Genomic DNA, 20,149 nt, shown 5'->3' with positions numbered 1-20,149 from the left:
TAGTTTTGTTATCTTTTGCTTTAGCCCTCTCTGAATTTGAACAAAAGACTTTGGGAGCAACACCTGCGTTAGCTATATGGTATTATATAACCATTGTACGACATGCCTCTACCTGTTCCTGACACGTCACGAACTTATGAGCCAGTAACAACACGACTAGATTCTAATCACATGATGCTATAGCCAGTGGACCACAGTACAGTTTGGAGCTTTCTCAGTGTGGTCGTGAATTTTTCCACTGTTGCAGTTTTTTTCCAAAATGCCAAAGCACGAAATGTTTGATGATATAAGACGACCAAACGTAACTTTCTACAGGCGTCTGAGCCATAGTAGCACAGTTCGTGTTTATTGTCACGAATTCGAGCCACATGTTACGATTGAGACAACTAATACGCACATGATGCTATCCAGAAACCAGTGGGAAGAATTCAAAAACAAAATGACTGATATCTTGCTTTCCGTAAGAGCCAGATCTAAAGATGAAATCCATCTACCGGGGATCCGAATCAATACAGATGTTGGTGCTTGCGATTTCTATTGGAAACATTTCTCGCTATCTGCAGAACAACGAATGACTCTCCACCTTTCTGAACTTGAAGCTATATCTAATAGAATCATAGACATAGATGCTTTTCTTCAACGTCTAGAAGACGAAAAACCCGCATTTCTGATAATGCAATCAGTTATACTTGAGCATCTTGATTGTGTTAGAGAACGTATAAAGAACGATGTGTTTACTGGCTCTATCGATGTTTCGTTTAACGACGTGTATGCGTACTTTGTAAGAAATGCTGAACCATCTACAAGTGTTAAAATTTTTTCTGCTAAGTGCTCGAAAGAAGGTGTAGTTACTGAGTTCAACGATTATGCTTTGTACAATGCTGTAGTTTCGATGATCGAAGAACTTCAAACTGCTTACAATACGAAATATACGAAGTATCCGTTCTGATCAAAGCAATGTGCATATGTAAGTTTTTGTGTTGATTTTTGTGATTAGTAACAACATCTGTAAAACTTACCAATAAAAACATGTCTATTTGAAAAATATTGTCTGTCTTTTTTCTTAGAAAGTAGAAATTAAGTTTTAATTTTCCATTAATCAATAACCTTTTTTAAAAAAATTGAGAATTTACTTTTAGGAAAGAAATGATTTCGAATATAGATTTTTAAAAAAAAAAAAAAAAAAAAAAAAAATTCAAAGTTGTGGAAAGAATCTGAAGAAGGTAAATAAATATATATACACATCAATACATTTTACTTTTCAGGTTTTTTTTTTTTTTTTTTTTTTCAAGATAGACTAAGCATCAGGATACAAAATTCAACTTGAAGAGGAACCATCATAAATAGTTATGGGTAAAAATATATACATATAAAAATTTAACCATCAAAAAAAAGCACATAACATAACATTAAGCATATAAAAATACTTAATTTTTCAGCTTTTCAACTTGCAGAATAGATCGGTAGATGGCGACACAGTTTCTTGGTAGTTACGATGTCTTGGCAATCTCCGTTCAAGAAGTATGTGAGAGAAAAAATATATATTTAAATAAAATCCTTAATTTCAACTTTCAGAATGACACGCTAGATGGCGACACATTTTCTTGGTTGTTACGATGTCGTGGCAATCTCCGTTCAAGAAGTATGTAGGGAAAAAAAAAAAATATATATATATTTAAATAAAATCTTTTAATTTTCAGCTTTCAGATTGCTTCCACAGATGGCGCCACATATTGCAAAGCCACTGAAATATATTTAAACGCCAAAGTCATAGCAACCTAGGAAAAAAAAAAAAAAAAAAAAAAAAAAAAAATTTAAACACCTTAAATAAAATAAAATCTTTGATTTCAGCTTTCAGAATGACTCGCTAGATGGCGGCACTGTTTCGTGGGCTTCTGTTGTCGTGGCCATCGTCGGGCTCGAACTTTTTGTGACCCCCCAAGTGCCCGTATGTCTACTGCGTCCACTTTTTTTCCCGCCAAAACCTTTGTCTTGGGAAAGAATGTCTACTGCTCTATTTTCTTGTGTGTGTGTGTGTGTGTGTGTGTGTGCGTGCGCGAGCTCAAGAGCTCGGGCTTGTGTGTGTGTGTGTGCGTGCGCGAACCCACAATTCATTGCGCACCCTCCAACGCCACTGCCACCTTGAAAACCAACGCGGCAAAAGCAGACGATTTCTACGGCATCAACAGACCAGAAAATCACCGGTAGACTCAGAGCCGAAGTCGGTTTATACCCCCAAACCAATCAGAACATCGGTTCATATCCCCCTCCAATCAGAAAAAGGCGAAATACAACTTCATACGTAACACTCACACCACTCTTAACTATAAGAGCTACATTTACACATATTCTTACAACTGAAAGGGTAGCCGTGGGGATAAGCACCGGACCACCAGTAGCAACGACATGGGTTCGAGCCTCGGTAAAGAAAAAAAAATTTTAATTTAATGGCGAAAATAAGTGCCGCCATCTAGCGGGCGAAATAAGAACTAAAATATATTTTTCCGCAACTAAGCCTCGGCGCAACCGCTAAACCTAAACCTCGGCTCGCTTCACCGGCAGACGCTCAAAACCTAAACGGCAAAACAAGCGACCGACGCGGCAACACGCACGAAAATTGACGCCAAAATTCATAGAGCCGAAGTCAGTTAGAACCCCAACCTTATACTACTATTATGATTACCGCGTGTTCAGTTATGTAGCTGCAGCAGTACGAATTAGACGAATTCTTGCCTTAGATTCCATGTAACAGAACCGAGATTTCATGGCGTTTCCGATAGGAAACGTTATGAAATCCATGGAAGAGCAAAGTCAGCCACAAGTAGCCCTATTACAGGCTCTTCTACCAGCCAACTATCATACTAGGCTGAATACACCGGTTCTCGTCCGATCACCGAAGTTAAGCAGCGTTAGGCTCCGGTCAGTACTTGGGAGGGTGACCACCTGGGAATACCGGGTGTAGTTGGCTTTTTGCCCTTTTTTTGACATTAGTTAATGCAGAAACAGAAAAAAAAAAAAATTAGTTAATGCAGAAACGCTGCTCATATTTTTCCTCAAGATCACAGCATCGATTTTCAAAAACATCAGTGCAACTACACTGAGGCCTGCCTCAGTGTAATTTAGTTTGCGGCAATTAAGCGTAATTTACAGGGATGCATAGCGCTGTCGCACCGTAGGGCGTCGAACTTACCACAGCACCTTTTTCTCAGTAATCACTTGCCGATAGATACTAGGAGAGTGAGTGAGACCGGTAATAGCCTTAGACTGGACGCTGACGATGTGCCCTAATCTCGTAACCAGGTCAGCCTCTTTGGTCACGAGGATTGTTTCCTCCCTCAAATTTCTGTTTCGAACGCGTATTATTATTTCTATTATTATTATTATGATTACCGCGTGTTCAGTTATGTAGCTGCAGCAGTACGAATTAGACGAATTCTTGCCTTAGATTCCATGTAACAGAACCGAGATTTCATGGCGTTTCCGATAGGAAACGTTATGAAATCCATGGAAGAGCAAAGTCAGCCACAAGTAGCCCTATTACAGGCTCTTCTACCAGCCAACTATCATACTAGGCTGAATACACCGGTTCTCGTCCGATCACCGAAGTTAAGCAGCGTTAGGCCCGGTCAGTACTTGGGAGGGTGACCACCTGGGAATACCGGGTGTAGTTGGCTTTTTGCCCTTTTTTTGACATTAGTTAATGCAGAAACAGAAAAAAAAAAAAATTAGTTAATGCAGAAACGCTGCTCATATTTTTCCTCAAGATCACAGCATCGATTTTCAAAAACATCAGTGCAACTACACTGAGGCCGGCCTCAGTGTAATTTAGTTTGCGGCAATTAAGCGTAATTTACAGGGATGCATAGCGCTGTCGCACCGTAGGGCGTCGAACTTACCACAGCACCTTTTTCTCAGTAATCACTTGCCGATAGATACTAGGAGAGTGAGTGAGACCGGTAATAGCCTTAGACTGGACGCTGACGATGTGCCCTAATCTCGTAACCAGGTCAGCCTCTTTGGTCACGAGGATTGTTTCCTCCCCTCAAATTTCTGTTTCGAACGCGTATTATTATTTCTATTATTATTATTATGATTACCGCGTGTTCAGTTATGTAGCTGCAGCAGTACGAATTATACGAATTCTTTCCTTAGATTCCATGTAACAGAACCGAGATTTCATGGCGTTTCCGATAGGAAACGTTATGAAATCCATGGAAGAGCAAAGTCAGCCACAAGTAGCCCTATTACAGGCTCTTCTACCAGCCAATTATCATACTAGGCTGAATACACCGGTTCTCGTCCGATCACCGAAGTTAAGCAGCGTTAGGCCCGGTCAGTACTTGGGAGGGTGACCACCTGGGAATACCGGGTGTAGTTGGCTTTTTGCCCTTTTTTTGACATTAGTTAATGCAGAAACAAAAAAAAAAAAAAATTAGTTAATGCAGAAACGCTGCTCATATTTTTCCTCATGATCACAGCATCGATTTTCAAAAACATCAGTGCAACTACACTGAGGCCGGCCTCAGTGTAATTTAGTTTGCGGCAATTAAGCGTAATTTACAGGGATGCATAGCGCTGTCGCACCGTAGGGCGTCGAACTTACCACAGCACCTTTTTCTCAGTAATCACTTGCCGATAGATACTAGGAGAGTGAGTGAGACCGGTAATAGCCTTAGACTGGACGCTGACGATGTGCCCTAATCTCGTAACCAGGTCAGCCTCTTTGGTCACGAGGATTGTTTCCTCCCCTCAAATTTCTGTTTCGAACGCGTATTATTATTTCTATTATTATTATTATGATTACCGCGTGTTCAGTTATTTAGCTGCAGCAGTACGAATTAGACGAATTCTTGCCTTAGATTCCATGTAACAGAACCGAGATTTCATGGCGTTTCCGATAGGAAACGTTATGAAATCCATGGAAGAGCAAAGTCAGCCACAAGTAGCCCTATTACAGGCTCTTCTACCAGCCAACTATCATACTAGGCTGAATACACCGGTTCTCGTCTGATCACTGAAGTTAAGCAGCGTTAGGCCCGGTCAGTACTTGGGAGGGTGACCACCTGGGAATACCGGGTGTAGTTGGCTTTTTTGACATTAGTTAATGCAGAAACAAAAAAAAAAAAAAATTAGTTAATGCAGAAACGCTGCTCATATTTTTCCTCATGATCACAGCATCGATTTTCAAAAACATCAGTGCAACTACACTGAGGCCGGCCTCAGTGTAATTTAGTTTGCGGCAATTAAGCGTAATTTACAGGGATGCATAGCGCTGTCGCACCGTAGGGCGTCGAACTTACCACAGCACCTTTTTCTCAGTAATCACTTGCCGATAGATACTAGGAGAGTGAGTGAGACCGGTAATAGCCTTAGACTGGACGCTGACGATGTGCCCTAATCTCGTAACCAGGTCAGCCTCTTTGGTCACGAGGATTGTTTCCTCCCCTCAAATTTCTGTTTCGAACGCGTATTATTATTTCTATTATTATTATTATGATTACCGCGTGTTCAGTTATGTAGCTGCAGCAGTACGAATTAGACGAATTCTTTCCTTAGATTCCATGTAACAGAAGCGAGATTTCATGGCGTTTCCGATAGGAAACGTTATGAAATCCATGGAAGAGCAAAGTCAGCCACAAGTAGCCCTATTACAGGCTCTTCTACCAGCCAACTATCATACTAGGCTGAATACACCGGTTCTCGTCCGATCACCGAAGTTAAGCAGCGTTAGGCCCGGTCAGTACTTGGGAGGGTGACCACCTGGGAATACCGGGTGTAGTTGGCTTTTTGCCCTTTTTTTGACATTAGTTAATGCAGAAACAGAAAAAAAAAAAAATTAGTTAATGCAGAAACGCTGCTCATATTTTTCCTCAAGATCACAGCATCGATTTTCAAAAACATCAGTGCAACTACACTGAGGCCGGCCTCAGTGTAATTTAGTTTGCGGCAATTAAGCGTAATTTACAGGGATGCATAGCGCTGTCGCACCGTAGGGCGTCGAACTTACCACAGCACCTTTTTCTCAGTAATCACTTGCCGATAGATACTAGGAGAGTGAGTGAGACCGGTAATAGCCTTAGACTGGACGCTGACGATGTGCCCTAATCTCGTAACCAGGTCAGCCTCTTTGGTCACGAGGATTGTTTCCTCCCCTCAAATTTCTGTTTCGAACGCGTATTATTATTTCTATTATTATTATTATGATTACCGCGTGTTCAGTTATGTAGCTGCAGCAGTACGAATTAGACAAATTCTTGCCTTAGATTCCATGTAACAGAACCGAGATTTCATGGCGTTTCCGATAGGAAACGTTATGAAATCCATGGAAGAGCAAAGTCAGCCACAAGTAGCCCTATTACAGGCTCTTCTACCAGCCAACTATCATTCTAGGCTGAATACACCGGTTCTCGTCCGATCACCGAAGTTAAGCAGCGTTAGGCCCGGTCAGTACTTGGGAGGGTGATCACCTGGGAATACCGGGTGTAGTTGGCTTTTTGCCCTTTTTTTGGCATTAGTTAATGCAGAAACAGAAAAAAAAAAAATTAGTTAATGCAGAAACGCTGCTCATATTTTTCCTCAAGATCACAGCATCGATTTTCAAAAACATCAGTGCAACTACACTGAGGCCGGCCTCAGTGTAATTTAGTTTGCGGCAATTAAGCGTAATTTACAGGGATGCATAGCGCTGTCGCACCGTAGGGCGTCGAACTTACCACAGCACCTTTTTCTCAGTAATCACTTGCCGATAGATACTAGGAGAGTGAGTGAGACCGGTAATAGCCTTAGACTGGACGCTGACGATGTGCCCTAATCTCGTAACCAGGTCAGCCTCTTTGGTCACGAGGATTGTTTCCTCCAATCAAATTTCTGTTTCGAACGCGTATTATTATTTCTATTATTATTATTATGATTACCGCGTGTTCAGTTATTTAGCTGCAGCAGTACGAATTAGACGAATTCTTGCCTTAGATTCCATGTAACAGAACCGAGATTTCATGGCGTTTCCGATAGGAAACGTTATGAAATCCATGGAAGAGCAAAGTCAGCCACAAGTAGCCCTATTACAGGCTCTTCTACCAGCCAACTATCATACTAGGCTGAATACACCGGTTCTCGTCTGATCACTGAAGTTAAGCAGCGTTAGGCCCGGTCAGTACTTGGGAGGGTGACCACCTGGGAATACCGGGTGTAGTTGGCTTTTTTGACATTAGTTAATGCAGAAACAAAAAAAAAAAAAAATTAGTTAATGCAGAAACGCTGCTCATATTTTTCCTCATGATCACAGCATCGATTTTCAAAAACATCAGTGCAACTACACTGAGGCCGGCCTCAGTGTAATTTAGTTTGCGGCAATTAAGCGTAATTTACAGGGATGCATAGCGCTGTCGCACCGTAGGGCGTCGAACTTACCACAGCACCTTTTTCTCAGTAATCACTTGCCGATAGATACTAGGAGAGTGAGTGAGACCGGTAATAGCCTTAGACTGGACGCTGACGATGTGCCCTAATCTCGTAACCAGGTCAGCCTCTTTGGTCACGAGGATTGTTTCCTCCCCTCAAATTTCTGTTTCGAACGCGTATTATTATTTCTATTATTATTATTATGATTACCGCGTGTTCAGTTATGTAGCTGCAGCAGTACGAATTAGACGAATTCTTGCCTTAGATTCCATGTAACAGAACCGAGATTTCATGGCGTTTCCGATAGGAAACGTTATGAAATCCATGGAAGAGCAAAGTCAGCCACAAGTAGCCCTATTACAGGCTCTTCTACCAGCCAACTATCATACTAGGCTGAATACACCGGTTCTCGTCCGATCACCGAAGTTAAGCAGCGTTAGGCCCGGTCAGTACTTGGGAGGGTGACCACCTGGGAATACCGGGTGTAGTTGGCTTTTTGCCCTTTTTTTGACATTAGTTAATGCAGAAACAGAAAAAAAAAAAAATTAGTTAATGCAGAAACGCTGCTCATATTTTTCCTCAAGATCACAGCATCGATTTTCAAAAACATCAGTGCAACTACACTGAGGCCGGCCTCAGTGTAATTTAGTTTGCGGCAATTAAGCGTAATTTACAGGGATGCATAGCGCTGTCGCACCGTAGGGCGTCGAACTTACCACAGCACCTTTTTCTCAGTAATCACTTGCCGATAGATACTAGGAGAGTGAGTGAGACCGGTAATAGCCTTAGACTGGACGCTGACGATGTGCCCTAATCTCGTAACCAGGTCAGCCTCTTTGGTCACGAGGATTGTTTCCTCCAATCAAATTTCTGTTTCGAACGCGTATTATTATTTCTATTATTATTATTATGATTACCGCGTGTTCAGTTATTTAGCTGCAGCAGTACGAATTAGACGAATTCTTGCCTTAGATTCCATGTAACAGAACCGAGATTTCATGGCGTTTCCGATAGGAAACGTTATGAAATCCATGGAAGAGCAAAGTCAGCCACAAGTAGCCCTATTACAGGCTCTTCTACCAGCCAACTATCATACTAGGCTGAATACACCGGTTCTCGTCTGATCACTGAAGTTAAGCAGCGTTAGGCCCGGTCAGTACTTGGGAGGGTGACCACCTGGGAATACCGGGTGTAGTTGGCTTTTTTGACATTAGTTAATGCAGAAACAAAAAAAAAAAAAAATTAGTTAATGCAGAAACGCTGCTCATATTTTTCCTCATGATCACAGCATCGATTTTCAAAAACATCAGTGCAACTACACTGAGGCCGGCCTCAGTGTAATTTAGTTTGCGGCAATTAAGCGTAATTTACAGGGATGCATAGCGCTGTCGCACCGTAGGGCGTCGAACTTACCACAGCACCTTTTTCTCAGTAATCACTTGCCGATAGATACTAGGAGAGTGAGTGAGACCGGTAATAGCCTTAGACTGGACGCTGACGATGTGCCCTAATCTCGTAACCAGGTCAGCCTCTTTGGTCACGAGGATTGTTTCCTCCCCTCAAATTTCTGTTTCGAACGCGTATTATTATTTCTATTATTATTATTATGATTACCGCGTGTTCAGTTATGTAGCTGCAGCAGTACGAATTAGACGAATTCTTGCCTTAGATTCCATGTAACAGAACCGAGATTTCATGGCGTTTCCGATAGGAAACGTTATGAAATCCATGGAAGAGCAAAGTCAGCCACAAGTAGCCCTATTACAGGCTCTTCTACCAGCCAACTATCATACTAGGCTGAATACACCGGTTCTCGTCCGATCACCGAAGTTAAGCAGCGTTAGGCCCGGTCAGTACTTGGGAGGGTGACCACCTGGGAATACCGGGTGTAGTTGGCTTTTTGCCCTTTTTTTGACATTAGTTAATGCAGAAACAGAAAAAAAAAAAAATTAGTTAATGCAGAAACGCTGCTCATATTTTTCCTCAAGATCACAGCATCGATTTTCAAAAACATCAGTGCAACTACACTGAGGCCTGCCTCAGTGTAATTTAGTTTGCGGCAATTAAGCGTAATTTACAGGGATGCATAGCGCTGTCGCACCGTAGGGCGTCGAACTTACCACAGCACCTTTTTCTCAGTAATCACTTGCCGATAGATACTAGGAGAGTGAGTGAGACCGGTAATAGCCTTAGACTGGACGCTGACGATGTGCCCTAATCTCGTAACCAGGTCAGCCTCTTTGGTCACGAGGATTGTTTCCTCCCCTCAAATTTCTGTTTCGAACGCGTATTATTATTTCTATTATTATTATTATGATTACCGCGTGTTCAGTTATGTAGCTGCAGCAGTACGAATTAGACGAATTCTTGCCTTAGATTCCATGTAACAGAACCGAGATTTCATGGCGTTTCCGATAGGAAACGTTATGAAATCCATGGAAGAGCAAAATCAGCCACAAGTAGCCCTATTACAGGCTCTTCTACCAGCCAACTATCATACTAGGCTGAATACACCGGTTCTCGTCCGATCACCGAAGTTAAGCAGCGTTAGGCCCGGTCAGTACTTGGGAGGGTGACCACCTTGGAATACCGGGTGTAGTTGGCTTTTTGCCCTTTTTTTGACATTAGTTAATGCAGAAACAAAAAAAAAAAAAAATTAGTTAATGCAGAAACGCTGCTCATATTTTTCCTCAAGATCACAGCATCGATTTTCAAAAACATCAGTGCAACTACACTGAGGCCGGCCTCAGTGTAATTTAGTTTGCGGCAATTAAGCGTAATTTACAGGGATGCATAGCGCTGTCGCACCGTAGGGCGACGAACTTACCACAGCACCTTTTTCTCAGTAATCACTTGCCGATAGATACTAGGAGAGTGAGTGAGACCGGTAATAGCCTTAGACTGGACGCTGACGATGTGCCCTAATCTCGTAACCAGGTCAGCCTCTTTGGTCACGAGGATTGTTTCCTCCCCTCAAATTTCTGTTTCGAACGCGTATTATTATTTCTATTATTATTATTATGATTACCGCGTGTTCAGTTATGTAGCTGCAGCAGTACGAATTAGACGAATTCTTGCCTTAGATTCCATGTAACAGAACCGAGATTTCATGGCGTTTCCGATAGGAAACGTTATGAAATCCATGGAAGAGCAAAGTCAGCCACAAGTAGCCCTATTACAGGCTCTTCTACCAGCCAACTATCATTCTAGGCTGAATACACCGGTTCTCGTCCGATCACCGAAGTTAAGCAGCGTTAGGCACGGTCAGTACTTGGGAGGGTGACCACCTGGGAATACCGGGTGTAGTTGGCTTTTTGCCCTTTTTTTGGCATTAGTTAATGCAGAAACAGAAAAAAAAAAAATTAGTTAATGCAGAAACGCTGCTCATATTTTTCCTCAAGATCACAGCATCGATTTTCAAAAACATCAGTGCAACTACACTGAGGCCGGCCTCAGTGTAATTTAGTTTGCGGCGATTAAGCGTAATTTACAGGGATGCATAGCGCTGTCGCACCGTAGGGCGTCGAACTTACCACAGCACCTTTTTCTCAGTAATCACTTGCCGATAGATACTAGGAGAGTGAGTGAGACCGGTAATAGCCTTAGACTGGACGCTGACGATGTGCCCTAATCTCGTAACCAGGTCAGCCTCTTTGGTCACGAGGATTGTTTCCTCCCCTCAAATTTCTGTTTCGAACGCGTATTATTATTTCTATTATTATGAGTAGTATAAGGTTGGGGTTCTAACCGACTTCGGCTCTATGAATTTTGGCGTCAATTTTCGTGCGTGTTGCCGCGTCGGTCGCTTGTTTTGCCGTTTAGGTTTTGAGCGTCTGCCGGTGAAGCGAGCCGAGGTTTAGGTTTAGCGGTTGCGCCGAGGCTTAGTTGCGGAAAAATATATTTTAGTTCTTATTTCGCCCGCTAGATGGCGCCACTTATTTTCGCCATTAAATTAAAATTTTTTTTTTCTTTACCGAGGCTCGAACCCATGTCGTTGCTACTGGTGGTCCGGTGCTTATCCCCACGGCTACCCTTTCAGTTGTAAGAATATGTGTAAATGTAGCTCTTATAGTTAAGAGTGGTGTGAGTGTGACGTATGAAGTTGTATTTCGCCTTTTTCTGATTGGAGGGGGATATGAACCGATGTTCTGATTGGTTTGGGGGTATAAACCGACTTCGGCTCTGAGTCTACCGGTGATTTTCTGGTCTGTTGATGCCGTAGAAATCGTCTGCTTTTGCCGCGTTGGTTTTCAAGGTGGCGTTGGAGGGTGCGCAATGAATTGTGGGTTCGCGCACGCACACACACAAGCCCGAGTTCTCGCGCGCGCGCGCACGCACGCACACACACACACACACACACAAGCCCGAGCTCTTGAGCTCGCGCACGCACACACACACACACACACACACACACACACACAAGAAAATAGAGCAGTAGACATTCTTTCCCAAGACAAAGGTTTTGGCGGGAAAAACGTGGACGCTGTAGACATACGGGCACTTGGGGGGTCACAAAAAGTTCGAGCCCGACGATGGCCACGACAACAGAAGCCCACGAAACAGTGCCGCCATCTAGCGAGTCATTCTGAAAGCTGAAATCAAAGATTTTATTTTATTTAAGGTGTTTAAATTTTTTTTTTTTTTTTCCTAGGTAGCTATGACTTTGCCGTTTAAATATATTTCAGTGGCTTTGCAATATGTGGCGCCATCTGTGGAAGCAATCTGAAAGCTGAAAATTAAAAGATTTTATTTAAATATATATATTTTTTTTTTTTTTTTTTCCCTACATACTTCTTGAACGGAGATTGCCACGACATCGTAACAACCAAGAAAATGTGTCGCCATCTAGCGTGTCATTCTGAAAGTTGAAATTAAGGATTTTATTTAAATATATATTTTTTTCTCTCACATACTTCTTGAACGGAGATTGCCAAGACATCGTAACTACCAAGAAACTGTGTCGCCATCTACCGATCTATTCTGCAAGTTGAAAAGCTGAAAAATTAAGTATTTTTATATGTTTAATGTTATGTTATGTGCTTTTTTGATGGTTAAATTTTTATATGTATATATTTTTACCCATAACTATTTATGATGGTTCCTCTTCAAGTTGAATTTTGTATCCTGATGCTTAGTCTATCTTGAAAAAAAAAAAAAAAAAAAAAACCTGAAAAGTAAAATGTATTGATGTGTATATATATTTATTTACCTTCTTCAGATTCTTTCCACAACTTTGAATTTTTTTAAATTTCTACTTTCTAAGAAAAAAAGACAGACAATATTTTTCAAATAGATATGTTTATTGATAAATAATAAAAAAAAAAAAATAAAAAAAAAAATAAAAAAAAATTACAAGATAGTGGGGTCATCGCTATTTTTACCCCATCTTTAACCATTAGCTTCCAAACCCAGCCATATAAGATGCAAAGAAACAGGGGTCGCGCCATAAGTACTCCTGGTTTTCGTAGAAGTCCATCTGGAAAAGAAAAAAGAAATGTTACAAGATTACAGCGATCCGCGCGTCGTTGGAAGTTTTAGTGGTGTTAATGCATTACAAAAACATACAAAATTACCCAGACGTATCGTGAAAGAGTATTTGTCATCTCAACCTGCTTATGTCAGACACAAGCCTCAAAGAGTTAATTTTCCTAGAAACCAAATAATAGTTCCTGGTCTACACCATACGTTTCAGTGTGACTTAGCAGAAGTTTCCAATCTGTCTGATGCTAATGGCGGAGTGCGTTATTTACTCGTCTGTATAGACGCTTTTTCTAGATACGCCTGGGTGAGAACACTTAGAAATAAAACATCGAAGCAGATGGTAAAAGCATTCAAATCAATTTTCAAGGAAGAAACGCCATTCAGTGTTAACAGTGACAGAGGTAGAGAGTTTATAAACAAAGATGTGAGGGCCCTATTTAAATCTCTCAACATTAATTTTTATACTACTAGATCGGAGAAAAAGGCTGCAATCGCTGAACGTTTTATTCGAACTCTGAAAGAAAAAATATTTAAATGGATAACTTATTCTGAAAGTAAGAAATATGTGCATGTTCTTCCCGACATTGTAGCTACTTATAATCGAACGCCACATCGAGCTATAGGAATGCCACCTGCCGATGTCACTTTGCATAATGAAGAAGACGTCTACAGGAAATTGTACTTGAAAAAAACCAAAGAACAGATTCCTAAATTTAAAGTGGGGGATCGTGTCGTTCTAAGTACAGGTTCGAATCTTTTCCGCAAAGGATTCTGGGGCAGTTGGACGCGTGAAATTTTTACTATATCTCAAGTATTGAAACGAAGAAAGCCAGTTGTGTACAGAGTACAAGACAAAGCAGGCGACACTATCGAAGGTACCTTTTATGAGCAACAGTTACAACTTGTTAATATTCACGACAAGTTGCCACAGGATACATATCTTATTGAAAAAGTACTTAAGGAGCGACGTGTGGGAGGAGAACGTCAATTCCGTGTTAAGTGGCTAGGATATCCTGCTTCCTACAGCAGTTGGGTTTCGGCTAAAGATGTTCTTCTTAACACTACCGAGTAATGCATGCATGGATTTCCATCCCCAGAATACGCAAGCTAATTTTACTATTATATTGCCCGACACTATACCTCTCAAAGGCAAATGGGAAGTAGCACTTGCAGAAATACACGTACCTAAGTCATGGGACAATATTTCCGAAGGTTGGGCCGAGTTTGCAATTCTGCAGAAAGAACCGACAGTTAGGAACCCTGAGGTTTACATGCTGAACGATGAGTACGAAAATTCGTCTAAATTGATTGAACATATGTGTGGTCTTAATACCAATTTAGAGCTTAAAGTAGAAGAGACAGAATTCAAAGTGAGATTTACAATTCGCGTTAAAAATGGCTGTGAGTTGCGCATGACTTTACGAACTGCCAGAATTCTAGGACTAGTACACAAAGTAGTAGTGAGTGAAGCTGTTGACAAATCTAGAACTTTTAAAGGGGAGTACATAGGAAAGTGGATACCTAAAGGTAAAATAGTGTTACCACCATTAAAGCCTAACAGTGAGTGTGCTGATAGGAAGCTTGTACTCGTACAACAGCCGACTTGTGATGTTCGCGAGCATAAAATTCCTTATGGTAATTACGGTAGCATCTCCGAAATTCTAAAGGTTATGACTTTTATAGCCCCCGAAATTAAAGGTTCTGTTAATGCCCGTGGTTTTGTTTCTTTCGAAATAGAAAGTGGTGTGCGTCTTCGCTTCCCTGAGACAGGACTCGGTGAGTTACTCGGTTTTGAGCGTATGCCCGATGGTTTCGAAGGAACAGCGAGATCGAAATTTCCCGGAGATATAAATAGAGGTGTAGGCTCTTATTTTGTTTATAGTAGTGTGATAGAAGACCAGGTCGTGGGTGATATCAGAGCGCCTCTTTTGCGAGTAGTACCGTTCGGAAGCAGTGGCGAATTCTTACATTTGGACTATTACCCTGTACTGCTCTCGAACATTCAATCCATTTCTATTCAAATTCGCACAGACAGTGGTCAGTTATTTCCATTCAGAGGTGGTAAAACTCTAATTAAGTTACATTTTCGACCCCAATGAACGCGTACGTTGATTACTACTCAGTGCAAGCGGGGGGAAATCCCTACTTTGTAGGAGCAGCGATCCAGAGAGGTCAAGGTTTAGGCAGTATATTCAGATCAGCATTTACATTTCTCTCTCCTCTTCTGAAGCCCGCAGCCAAATTCATCGGTCGCCAAGTGCTATCGGCAGGTCGTAATATCATAGATGATGTCATTTCGGGAGCACCCGTGAAACGCTCGTTTATAAATCGAGCTTCTGAAGTAGGACAGGCCATTAAGCAAAAAGTTCGTAGTCAGAGTGGAGGTAAACGTCGAAAGAAAAAAAAATATCAGGACATCTTTCAATGATGGGTGAAGTTATGATGTCAGAACTAGACCTGTTTGCACAGCCTGCCACTAATCTATGCATCGAGCGATCTTCATACATTACTTTTTTGCCTTTAGCTTCAGTGGATACGCCGGGCCCAATAGAATTTTCCGTACCGGGGACATCAGAAGAATATCTGGACCTGGGAAAAACTTATTTGCGACTCAAAGTACAGTTAACTCAAAGCGACGGAAAAGAATTACAGTCGAGTGTAGGAGTTGTCAACAACTTTTTTCACTCCATGTTTAAACATGTGGATCTTTTCGTTCAAGACAAATTAATTAATCCAAGCAGCGACACATACCCCTATAGAGCTTATTTAGAAACGCTTTTGAATTTTGACAGAGGAGCAAAAAAATCACAGCTCACTACAGAACTGTTCGTAAAAGACAATTTTTCGGATGTTTCGCAAATGTTTTCTCAGCCTGACAGTGGTATGAATCAACGTATGAAGTTTTTTTCGAAAACTAAAACTGTGGAACTTCTGGGTCGTCTCAGACTAGATTTGTGCCATCAAGACAAATATATTATTAATAATTTATCGCTCCGCCTAAGAATGGTTCGCAGTTCGCCCGAGTTCTGTCTGTTGTCTCTCGACAATACTGCTAAAATTCATATACGCGAAGCCTGTCTTTTTGTGCGTAAAGTTAAACTTAACCCCAGCATACAGTTAGCCCACATGAGTGTTCTTGAAAAACATCCTATTGTATATCCTATTAATAGAGCTGATGTAAGTTACTATTCAATACCAAAAGGCATGTCAGACTCTACCCGAGATAATATATATCTAGGCCAGATCCCCACTCGTTTAATAGTCGGTATTGTGTCCAGTGATAGTTTCAACGGCTCCCTCAAAACCAACCCATTCAATTTTGGTCACTACAACTTGTGCTATTTACTTCTGACGGCTGATGGTGTGCAGCATCCTTCCATTCCGCTAACACCCGATTATAAGAATGGACATTATACGCGGTCCTACCTGTCTATTTTCACATCGCTAAACAAATGGAATTCAGACTGTGGAAATGACATATCAATCCTGGATTATACAGAAGGGAATGTGCTTTATGCTTTCGACCTAACTCCCGACAGTAACGCTGTTGGCACGCACATCACTTCTTTACGGCGAGGCGGTGTTCGACTTGAACTGAAATTCGCAGAACCTCTTCCCGAAAACGTAACAGTGATCTTGTATGCCGAATTCGAAAACATTCTTTCTGTGACTAAGGACCGTTCAATCATCGTGAATTATGAACACTAGAGATATATTAAAGGTTTTAGAAGCTGACAGTGAATCGAGAAAACATCTGATCGGTGTCTGTGCCAGGGACGAGTTACCGTCAAAAATACAGAGGAAACCAGCATTGCTAGTCATCAATACAGACAAGGCACACATGCCAGGTACTCACTGGGTGAGTATCTTCCTAGGAAAAAGAGAAAGTCAATATTTCGACAGCTTTGCACGACCGCTGACACCGGACATTGCAGAGTTCCTTAACCAAAACAGTAAGAAATGGACTTATAACAAAGTGGTGATTCAACATCCAGAATCTATAGCGTGTGGACTACATTGTATTTTTTTCCTGACTCATCGGTGTAGAAATATTTCTATGTCAAAGATTGTAAACAAATATTATTGTAAAGATTTGTGGGCAAATGATTTGTTAGCCACATTACATGTAATTGAACCTTTACTTACAAAATAAAATTTTATTTATTTTTAAAAAGTGTCTGTTTTATTGAAAAAAAACTTACCACAACGAAATCCACGTATGTTTACGTCTCAAACGACGAGGCGATATTAAAGCCGTATATCGGCGCTTGACCTGCTTACGAGGCTTTACAACTTCGCTCTTGGAGTACCGTTGCTCCGACGCTTCAGAGGATGGAATTGTGGGTAGCGAGGCCGTTACGTTCGATACGCTGGTCTCGATATCGCTTGATGCCGACGAGGACGCTTGTTTTGCGGCATTAGTTTTCAGGCCTAAATATGACTGTAGTATCTGAAGATACATTTTAACTTTAGACTCGGGCTGCAAATCCTGTCTTTTTAAGATTTCAGACATTTTCTCGTCTAAAGAGAGCATCTGTTTTTGTTCTGGCGGTGCAGCTACAAGCAAGAATTTACGGAAAGATTCACTCATCTTCTAATCAAACTTGTAATGAGCGGAACCACTATACTTGCGATCAGGGGGAACAGTGAACCTCCTTGTTGAAGAATTAATTTCCGCCTAGTTTTAAATGCTACTTTTTTATCTGCTAGTGTTCTAAGCAGACGTTTTTTGCGTTGTAACTTGCTTTTCACTCTGTCTGTCAACGGAATGCTACCTTTGACTATGTTTTTACATATTTCACAGAGTGAATTTATTTCTGTTTGATTTGAACTCCTTAATAAAGCGGTTGCCTGTTTCGGCCGAACTTCCGACAGATACCTTATAAAGTTAGCATTGTTTTTTAGACGCAGAGCCATATGGGGATGTAAACAATCGTATGTCCTTCGTTTGGTAACACGTGTGAGCGCAGTCTCAACCTATCATCTGTGTTCTGACAAAAATCAAACAGTAAATATGAATGAGGATCGCGTGTTGCATGCTTATATATGTCGACTAAAACACGTGATCTCCCGGGGAAAACTTGACTTGCTAGGTGTGAAATTTGTCTTGAGTCGCGAGGGTTTTTAAAAACAATCAGATAGTGCGAATTCAAACTGATAGTACGGAACTGCGATCCTTGCGAAAACAGGTTTTGTGTTAACAAAATAACACTCAGATTTCTATGATGTGATCCTTTTATAAATATTTCAGAAACGACAATACTATCCTTTGCTTGGTTGATGAGATCGTCTAAAACAAGTAAATTTTTTACTGATGGATCGAATTCGGGGATGTTTAAACCCTCCACGAACTCGATTTGCGAGTAACACCGAAACTTATCTTGAAACTCTGAATAGCAATAGACGATTCTTTGAGGTGGTGGCGAAATTAAACTTTCACTATTTTCTAATAGCGACAATACAAACGTCGTCTTTCCACTCTGTGTTGCTCCCGAGACTATAGCTGTGAATGGATGGTGAAACATTATGTAAATGAGCGCGCGCTAGTCTGGACCATGTATTTATGTGTGTGTTCGCGCGCCGATGCGAGAGGTCTAGCAAATGTAAAGACAGAAGGTGACGTCTCCAGAAAAACGAAACATTGTCCCCTTTTTTAAAAAACTGTGAGTTATGAAAAAGGTTTTTTTGGAAGTTGTCTTTTCCATGAAACCATTCTTGACACAGAAAAAGTGTATTCCTCCTTCTAAGCGCGCCCGACACTTCGTGGCGGGTGGGAGGGGTGCCGCGATCCCCCCGTGCGCTCGCCCATCACAACGTGATGGGTGGGAGGGGTGCCGCGATCCCCCCGTGCGCGCGCCCATCACAACGTGATGGGTGGGAGGGGTGCCGCGATTCCCCCTGCGCCCTGCGATTCCCATCCGAGTGCCGTCACGAATGTGACGTCGGTGGGAATAGGATGGGGAAGACGTGCCCGATCGACTTCGCCGACATCCTGAAAAAAAAGGAGACGTCACCAGAGGTAGCCATTGAAAACTGCTTAGTGTCAAAAACATGGGGATTTCACTGGGTTTTTTTTCTAATGTTGATAGTATGATGACTAGGTGGTTAGCTTTCGCTATGTGTCTTGGAGTGCGTGTGTCGTCTCCTACCACACGTTTAGCGAAAGTAAAGCCAAACCCTTTTGTTACTGAGGACTCAAGGAGACGAGAAGTACGCTTGTCTCTCCGGACAGAAAACGATACTTCGACAGAAAAAAAAAAGAGACACAGATAAAAGTTACAAAAGAATATTCTATTTTATTCTTAAAAACTAAAGAAAGATACAAAATACTTACTACTAAAGATTCCCTAATCTAGATAACCACGCTGCAGTAGCCATCATCTGTTGTCAACCCGTCGTTACTTTGATCGGTCCAGATGATGGGCACTGTGGAAGCACCGGACGTCGAAAAACCGCTCTCGTCAACGGCATAGGGATTCCAAGGACCAACATCATTGTCTTCTTCTTCTTCTTCTTCTTCATACTCCCCCACGACGATTATATCAGGTGACCGAGCCTCACGATCAACGTTTTCCGATCCTGTTGACAGTTCTGATGTCGATCGTGAGGAGTTGGATGCTGATATGTCGCCGTCGTATGAAGCATGCCAACTTGCAGGATAAAGGCTATCATCCAGTGATAGAGATGAATTGCAAAAGGACTGCCCCGTACTAATGGGAGTTGAACTCCGTATTTTCGTAAAATATTTTGGGTCGTTGCAGTCAAAGGACTCACAACCATCAGCAACTTCCCAAAGGTCTATATCACTGTCGGAAACCCAAGGGTTACAACACTCCGAACTTTTATCAGAAGTGACAACTGACCCCGAACATAAGCATAAACTGTACGTACACAACATTGTATGGAAAAAACGTGAGAGTAACATGAAGAAATAAACACAAAAACTAGCCCTTTTAAACTCAAACAGGTTCAAATGTTAATCTAATACAACCAATCAGATTGGTATGGAAAGGTGAAAATTTAACCAATGAGATGGGTTCATGAAGGTGAGTACGGGGGCGTATCGGAATTATCGTATATAATACTGTTGCTAAAACAACTTATTAGTTAACATGCTCCTTTTTACTTGACAACAGCCAATCTGTGTTTTAGATTCAAGAGTATGTGAACGTCACAGCCAATAAGAAATTACTACGGTATGAGAGTGAAAGTCACAGTCTATAGGAAATCACTATGGTATGAGAGCGAAATACTTAATCGTCAGTAA

The 20,149-nt window shown here is 41.5% G+C and overlaps 9 non-coding genes and 3 pseudogenes across 9 annotated transcripts; all 12 read left to right on the top strand.

Annotated features, from left to right (window-relative positions):
- Positions 1-2,848: 2,848 nt before the first annotated feature.
- On the top strand, positions 2,849-2,968 carry LOC150080368 (5S ribosomal RNA; annotated as a pseudogene).
- Positions 2,969-3,555: 587 nt separating this feature from the next.
- LOC150080367 (5S ribosomal RNA) lies at positions 3,556-3,674 on the top strand. Its single transcript, XR_016547477.1, has one exon. It is a non-coding gene; the product is annotated as a 5S ribosomal RNA (ribosomal RNA).
- Positions 3,675-4,262: 588 nt separating this feature from the next.
- On the top strand, positions 4,263-4,381 carry LOC150080366 (5S ribosomal RNA). Its single transcript, XR_016547505.1, has one exon. It is a non-coding gene; the product is annotated as a 5S ribosomal RNA (ribosomal RNA).
- Positions 4,382-4,969: 588 nt separating this feature from the next.
- LOC150080365 (5S ribosomal RNA) lies at positions 4,970-5,088 on the top strand. Its single transcript, XR_016547447.1, has one exon. It is a non-coding gene; the product is annotated as a 5S ribosomal RNA (ribosomal RNA).
- Positions 5,089-5,666: 578 nt separating this feature from the next.
- On the top strand, positions 5,667-5,785 carry LOC150080364 (5S ribosomal RNA). The gene has a single exon (XR_016547476.1). It is a non-coding gene; the product is annotated as a 5S ribosomal RNA (ribosomal RNA).
- A 588-nt stretch (positions 5,786-6,373) lies between these two features.
- On the top strand, positions 6,374-6,492 carry LOC150080363 (5S ribosomal RNA; annotated as a pseudogene).
- A 587-nt stretch (positions 6,493-7,079) lies between these two features.
- LOC150080362 (5S ribosomal RNA) lies at positions 7,080-7,198 on the top strand. The gene has a single exon (XR_016547446.1). It is a non-coding gene; the product is annotated as a 5S ribosomal RNA (ribosomal RNA).
- A 578-nt stretch (positions 7,199-7,776) lies between these two features.
- LOC150080361 (5S ribosomal RNA) lies at positions 7,777-7,895 on the top strand. The gene has a single exon (XR_016547475.1). It is a non-coding gene; the product is annotated as a 5S ribosomal RNA (ribosomal RNA).
- Positions 7,896-8,483: 588 nt separating this feature from the next.
- Positions 8,484-8,602, top strand: LOC150080360 (5S ribosomal RNA). The gene has a single exon (XR_016547445.1). It is a non-coding gene; the product is annotated as a 5S ribosomal RNA (ribosomal RNA).
- Positions 8,603-9,180: 578 nt separating this feature from the next.
- Positions 9,181-9,299, top strand: LOC150080359 (5S ribosomal RNA). Its single transcript, XR_016547474.1, has one exon. It is a non-coding gene; the product is annotated as a 5S ribosomal RNA (ribosomal RNA).
- A 588-nt stretch (positions 9,300-9,887) lies between these two features.
- On the top strand, positions 9,888-10,006 carry LOC150080358 (5S ribosomal RNA). Its single transcript, XR_016547444.1, has one exon. It is a non-coding gene; the product is annotated as a 5S ribosomal RNA (ribosomal RNA).
- Positions 10,007-10,594: 588 nt separating this feature from the next.
- LOC150080357 (5S ribosomal RNA) lies at positions 10,595-10,713 on the top strand (annotated as a pseudogene).
- The last annotated feature ends 9,436 nt before the right edge of the window (positions 10,714-20,149 follow it).

Source organism: Mastigoproctus giganteus, chromosome 9 (assembly GCF_048544385.1).
Source record: "Mastigoproctus giganteus isolate SK-2022 chromosome 9, ASM4854438v1, whole genome shotgun sequence".
NCBI lineage: Eukaryota > Metazoa > Arthropoda > Arachnida > Uropygi > Thelyphonidae > Mastigoproctus > Mastigoproctus giganteus.
Note: the sequence above shows the minus strand (reverse complement) of the source record. Positions and strands in the feature narration are given on the sequence as shown.